This window comes from Anabrus simplex, chromosome 1 (assembly GCF_040414725.1).
Source record: "Anabrus simplex isolate iqAnaSimp1 chromosome 1, ASM4041472v1, whole genome shotgun sequence".
Taxonomy (NCBI): domain Eukaryota; kingdom Metazoa; phylum Arthropoda; class Insecta; order Orthoptera; family Tettigoniidae; genus Anabrus; species Anabrus simplex.
The window spans coordinates 1380579781-1380586478 of NC_090265.1; the positions used below are offsets into that span (position 1 = coordinate 1380579781).

The 6698-nt window shown below is 40.4% G+C and overlaps 1 non-coding gene across 1 annotated transcript; it reads left to right on the top strand.

Annotated features, from left to right (window-relative positions):
• Positions 1–1543: 1543 nt before the first annotated feature.
• On the top strand, positions 1544–1648 carry LOC136859331 (U6 spliceosomal RNA). The gene has a single exon (XR_010858974.2). It is a non-coding gene; the product is annotated as a U6 spliceosomal RNA (small nuclear RNA).
• Positions 1649–6698: the final 5050 nt, after the last annotated feature.

Consider the following 6698-nt stretch of genomic DNA (forward strand, 5'->3'; position numbering starts at 1 on the left):
GTGCGACAGGCTTCGGCAGCCGGCACCTATCCCCGCCGCTAGATGGGGGCTTCATTCATTCCATCCCTGACCCGGTCAAATGACTGGAAAAAGGCTGTGGATTTTCATTAATAGATACGTAGCCGACAGTGGTTTACGAAACTTTTTGAGTGTATTAATTAAGGCACGATGGCTTCCTTCCTTGTCCTAGTACTTTACTGTATCATCTTCGTCGAACAACCTGTATGATTTGGTGAGAAGTTAAACCACTAGCAACTATTATTATTATTATTATTATTATTATTATTAATTATATTCTTATAATTAATAATAATAATATTAAAACAAATCATTAGAGACAACATACCTAGAACCTAAATTTGCTACTCTGGATAGGTGGCTAACTGCTCTTTGTCAAGTCATCCATCTTCACATTCTCGAGTTTTGCTCCCGTTCTTACGGTAATATTCGACTGTTGCAAAAACATCACTTACTCAGACATCTGCAGAATATAGTATGAATTCGCTAACTCGTCTGTTTATATAACGGCGCCAAACTGTGCGGAGCATCTGCTGGATTCACTTTACCACCTGCTCTCTCTCTTACTTCTTGACTGAATTATTTTACAGCATATTATTTTCTACAGAACAACAAACATCTGTCCTAAGGAGTAACTGTTAATCACTTTATATGGCTGTAGGTATTTCCGCAGTGAAACACCAATTTGAGTTACAACTTTAACGTCGAAACTTTTACAATAATTCTGCTGAAATATTGTCAATATGCGGTAAAGGAATTGATTGATTGATTGATTGATTGATTGATTGATTGATTGATTGATTGATTGATTGATTGATTGATTGATTGATTGATTGATTGATTGATTGATTGATTGATTGATTGATTGATTGATTGATTGATTGATTGATTGATTGCGTGTGGTCTAAGGAGTGGCCTGGTTCAGGCCATATTCGTTGACGTCCATGGCCGACTGGGTGTCGAATCATTATGATAATGAAGTAGAGAATGGTGAAACCAGGTCCTGTCAAATGACACCAAGGGGTCGGTTAAAGGCTAAACGTATCCATCCATCAGACGAATCACCACCAACAGCGTCATATTGCCCTCACTCCATACGAACCCACGGAGAGATCTGCATTTGAACCCAGACTTCTGTCACATAATCTAGTGATATATATATCTGGGGATGCTGGGGATGTACCTTAATTAAAGCCGCGACCGCTTCCTTTCCACTCCTAGGAAGCGGTCGCGGCTTTAATTAAGGTACATCCCCAGCATTTGCCCGGTGTGAAAATGGGAAACCACGGAACACCATCTTCGAGGCTTCCGACAGTGGGATTCGAACCCCCTATCTTTCAGATGCAAGCTCACAGCTGCGCGCTCCTAACCGTACGGCCAACTCACCCGATCTAGTAATTAGAAATGGTATACTACCATATCTCCTACTCTGCCAGCTATCATTTTGGTGGTGAACTTTTTTTTCCCACCGACGGAGCTCGAACGGAATAACCATGGTGGCAGACCATAAAGAATTGAAACCTTAATTCGCTTCGGCGGTGCATATACTACTATTGGAACGATACGAAGAAGACTAGCATGGTCACTGCCCAAAGATGACACGCAAAATAGAAAATCATTCAACATTTTATAAAATTATAAAAATGAAATATTATGTAATTTCTTCGCATTACAATCAAAAGATTTACAAAATTCTTACATATCAGGTATGATTACTGTACAAGATGAGACTTTCCCGTAAGCAGAATATCAGCCCTTCGCCAGGAGACAGCTCCAAATTCGCACATCCTGGAAATTTGTTTGACAAGGCAAGAATTATTAAAGAAAGCTGTCTCAAACTTGATGTCCCTGTATCTCAAAATACCTTCATGGGCATCCATGAGACAACACGAGAGCATCTTTGTAATATACAAGCATTAATGATCAGTGGACAGTCATTGTATTGAGATTCTAAGGTTATAAATAATTATAAATACGGGTTACAGATCGTTTCATACGGCGGTGAGGGTGGTTAGGGGTTGGAGTAAGGATGTTAAAGAGAGGGCGTGTAAGACCCTAATTAGAGCATGATTCCACAGTATGGGACCCACACCAGGATTACTTAATCCCAGATGCTCTGATTCAATGCGACCGTGGATTAATGCATGTATCAATGCTAACGGAGGGCATTTTGAACATTTCAATGTAAGAAAGAGTTTCATGTGATATGCTGGTACGTTCTGTTCCAATGTGTTTAACATGATTAATATAGTATGTAGCGTTGTAGAAAATGAGTTCTAACAGGGAAATAAAGCGGTTGTGAACCCATGTCCATATGAATAGTTTATTTCAGGTACAGCATAAGCCAGTGAACAGTTATAAAAAACAGTGCTTGATAAAAAACAAAATTCTAAATCATTCCTTTACATCTACAAAAGCGTTGACTAATGTTGTTTCTAAAATAAACACATGGTTCAATTAACACTTAATAATTTTAAAAATGTTTTAGAATAAATCTAAACATAGAAACTCTTAAAATTAGTAAGTTAAAGGTTATAGTTAAATGAAAAACACAGTATATACAAAACTAACATACTAACTCTCTACACATTGATTGTTGATTGAGTCGGAGGATACAACTGGGGAGGATGACCAGTAACTCGCCCAGGAGACCTCACCTGCTATACTGAACAGGAGCCTTGCTGGGGGGATGGGAAGATTGGAAGAGATAGACAAGGAAGAGGGAAGGAAGCGGCCGTGGCATTAAGTTAAGTACCATCCCAGCATTTACCTGGAGGGGAAGTGGCAAACCATGGAAAACCACTTCCAGGATGGCTGAGGTGGGAATCTAGCCCACCTCTACTGAATTAACCCTCGAGGCTGAGTGGACCCCGTTCCAGCTCTCGTACCACTCTCCAAATTTCATGGCAGAGTCTGGAATCGAACCCAGGCCTCCGGGGGTGGCAGCTAATCACACTTCACACTAACCACTACACCATAGAGGCGGACGTTGTGTATTATTTCTGCATATAATCTTGTCGTTCCTTCGTCTTGAGGGATAATCTCCATTAGTTTGAGAATGTCATCAAGTCTTTTCTTTTTCTTTCTCGAGAGATGACCTTCATGTAGGAAAAATTAATTGATCAACAAGTTGTATACGGAACATATGACGCTGTAGGCTTTCAGTAATAACTACACCGTCATTACTTATAACGTGGCTGAAGTGCACATACTGGCTGGTGTTGAATTGCATCTCCCCTTGCTGATGCTCAAGAGATGTCACAGTTTATTTTTTTATTTTTTTTTTGTAACATATTCGCCACCAGCACTTAAAATCTATAATATCAGAACAATCAGCGATCATTACTTCAAGTAAGTTTTTACTTCCTCCACGTATAGGCTGTTAAGTGCAGAAATAATGGCATACGTGGCACCTGCATTAAAATAATTATTTATGGCCATCTAACACTCTCAATAATAACCTGACTTAGGGTTTTTATGTTTAAAGTGATGAATATACATAAATAGCAAGTAATTTCACCGTTAACTCAAAATGGCCAAAAATGTTACCTAAGTTGTTTCTGAAGTGATTAATATATTTTATTTCCGCCCCCCCCCCCCGCGGTATAGGGGACAACGCGCCCGCCTGTCATCTGGCGGCCCCAGGTTCGATTCCCGGCCGGGCTAGGGGTTTTTAATTGTAATGATTAACATTTCTGGCCTGAGGACTGGGTGTTTGTGACGTCCTTAATCTTCCGTTCCCCACACACAACATTCCACACTACCGCCATTCCAATTACAAGCAGGTTCATACAATATGTTGCCAGTAGGGGCAAAAGATCCCGTGGTGTAGGGGTAGCGTGCCTGCCTCTTACCCGGAGGTCCCGGGTTCGATTCCCGGCCAGGTCAGGGATTTTTACCTGGACCTGAGGGCTGGTTCGAGGTCCACTCAGCCTACGTGATAAGAATTGAGGAGCTATCTGACGGTGAGGTAGCGGCCCCGAAGATCCACATGAGTCGACGCCCCAAACGAATTGCATTATTTATTCACAAAGAAACATTCACAAATATATTTTCTGCTTCTAAGTGTGAGGAATTTATCTTGAAAATTTGACGGCACCTTTTTGTTACACTCTGTATATAAAGTGTAATAAGTAAATAGCTGTCTGTGTAGAAGGAAATTCCGTCACTTCTTCCTCATGAGTGGCTTTGTTATCTTTGATATTGTTAAACTTGTTATAGTTGGGTATACGGCTGCCCTCGGCGCGAGCGATGTTACTCTCTTTAGTGTCAGGAATAGGAGTTTCAATCAATCAATCAATCAATCAATCAATCAATCAATCAATCAATCAATCAATCAATCAATCAATCAATCAATCAATCAATCAATCAATCAATCAATCAATCAATCAATCAATCAATCAATCAATCAATCAATCAATCACCGACCTGCATTTTAGGACTGTCGCCCAGGTGGGAGCCCTGTAGTTGTTTACTTAATCTTTTCTTAAATAATTTCAGAGAAGTCGAAGATCTCCCTTGGTAAATTGTTCCAGTTCCTAATTCCTCTTCTTATAAATTAATATTTGCCGCAACTTGTCCCCTACAACTTCATTACACATTATGATCTTGCCTACTCTTGAAAACTCAACTCAAGTTTATTCTTCTACTGATTCCATTCCACGTCATCTCTCCACTGACAGCTACACTGGTGGCACTGTTTCTCTCCCAAGTCTTCCCGGTTCAAAGTTTGCAACATTTTCATAACATTACTCTTTTGTCAGAAATCACCCAGAACACATCGCGCTGCTTTTCTTTGGATTGCTTCCAATTCTCGAATCAAGTAATCCTAATGAGGGTTCCATACAATGGAACTATATTCTTATTGGGGGTCTTACCAGTGACATATACGCCCTCTCTTTTACATCCTTTACCCTTCATACTCTCTCTACCGTACGAAGAGTTCTGTAAACTTTATTTATGTTAATGTGATTACTCCAATGAAAATTTCTGCTTTTATTAACACCTAGGTACGAACATGAAGTTACTTTCACACTATTAACACAGCAATTAAAACTGGGAAGACTTTTCCTCGTGATGAAACACGCAACCTGAATTTTCACCCTGTTTACTATGGTACCATCGTTTGCTGTCCATCTCACAATACTGTCGAGGTCTTTTCGCAGTCGCTTACAATCGCGTAACTTATTTCTTACTCTATAAAATCATCCACAAAGAAATTTATCTGTGATATCTCTTCCTTACTCACTTAAAATAAAATAAAAAGTCCGATAATACTGCCTTGCGGAATCCCTCTCTTAAGCATTACAGGATCAGATAAAGCTTCACTTAATCTAATTCTCTGAGATCTAGAAATTTAGTCCCTCATTCAGTCATTGGCTTGTCTATTACAATAGCCCTCATTTTGGTCAATAGTCCCCCAGGACCTACCCTATTTCCTGTATAGGTCAATAGCGACGCATCCCCTTTGACCTACTGAATCTAAAATATGTGATATGTCTTGTTGGAATCCCATAAAGTTGCGCCTAACTGGAATAACCTTTCCTAAACTCGAACTGCCTTCTATCAAACCGGTCAGTAATTTCGAAAACGTGTCTAAAGTAATCAGAAAGATGCTATATCAGAGCGTACATGCAACACATGTTATGCTGGCTGGCTTATACTTGTCCGCTTAATGTTTATCACATTTTCCTTTGTACACTGGGTCTACTATAGCAACCTTCTTTTCATTTTGTGTAACTCATTCACGCAAAAAGTAGGCAGATAAGCACATCAGATAAAATACTATACCCCAACCCATCCCCTTATTATATCCCCAGAAATCTTACCAATTCCAGCTGATTTTCTAGTTTTCAGTTTTTGTATCTATTTGTAAATATCTTTGTTATAATAGGTACCGTCAGTAGCCCATTTCCTGGGGGCTTTAAAATACTGGGACACCCTCTCTCCAGGGTTCATAAATATGGAGGGCCCTTAGCCTGGGTTATAGGTGAAGTCCTCAACGGCATCTACGGCGGAGAAGATGACCTTCGGTACGGTGGAGATGGCGGAAGGGACAAATATTGCCTAGGGTTACTAGGTGAAAATTGGTCAACGGTCTCGATGGCGGATGAAGAGAAGAATCTCCCAACGGCAGAGAGGGCGGATGAGCTACCTCCAAGAACTGAATCTTGGTTGAAGAACATAAAATTCTCCAGGCGTCTGTTCCCAGATTGGGCGGCCTTAGGTCAGCGTCTGTACCCCAGGCTAGGGGCGGCTAGAAGAAACCTCCAGGGCTCACAAAATTGGTTGTAATCTGGTGACTCAAATAGTTACCCCAAACTCATGTTTATCGTTCATGGGAAAGTGTAATGTGAAACAAATTACCTCAGGTGCACCGTTGTGCACAAGCAGATATTCGGATTCTGAGGAGTCTGCAGCGTTACACAGAGACTAGTCGGAGCGTCTTAGAACCTCAAACAAAATCAAATGCAAATACCCGAATTTCATAGCCACCTTCAATGCTAATTCTCTTCTTAAAACTGGAAAGTTAAACACCTTACAGAAACTATCAGAAATCATCGAATTATCATAACGGCACTTCAGGAGACCAGATATATAGATGAAGACACCTTCGACTCTGAAGGGTTCAGGATATACAAGGGAAACGTTGGTCAAAGAGTCATGAAAAACATGCCACA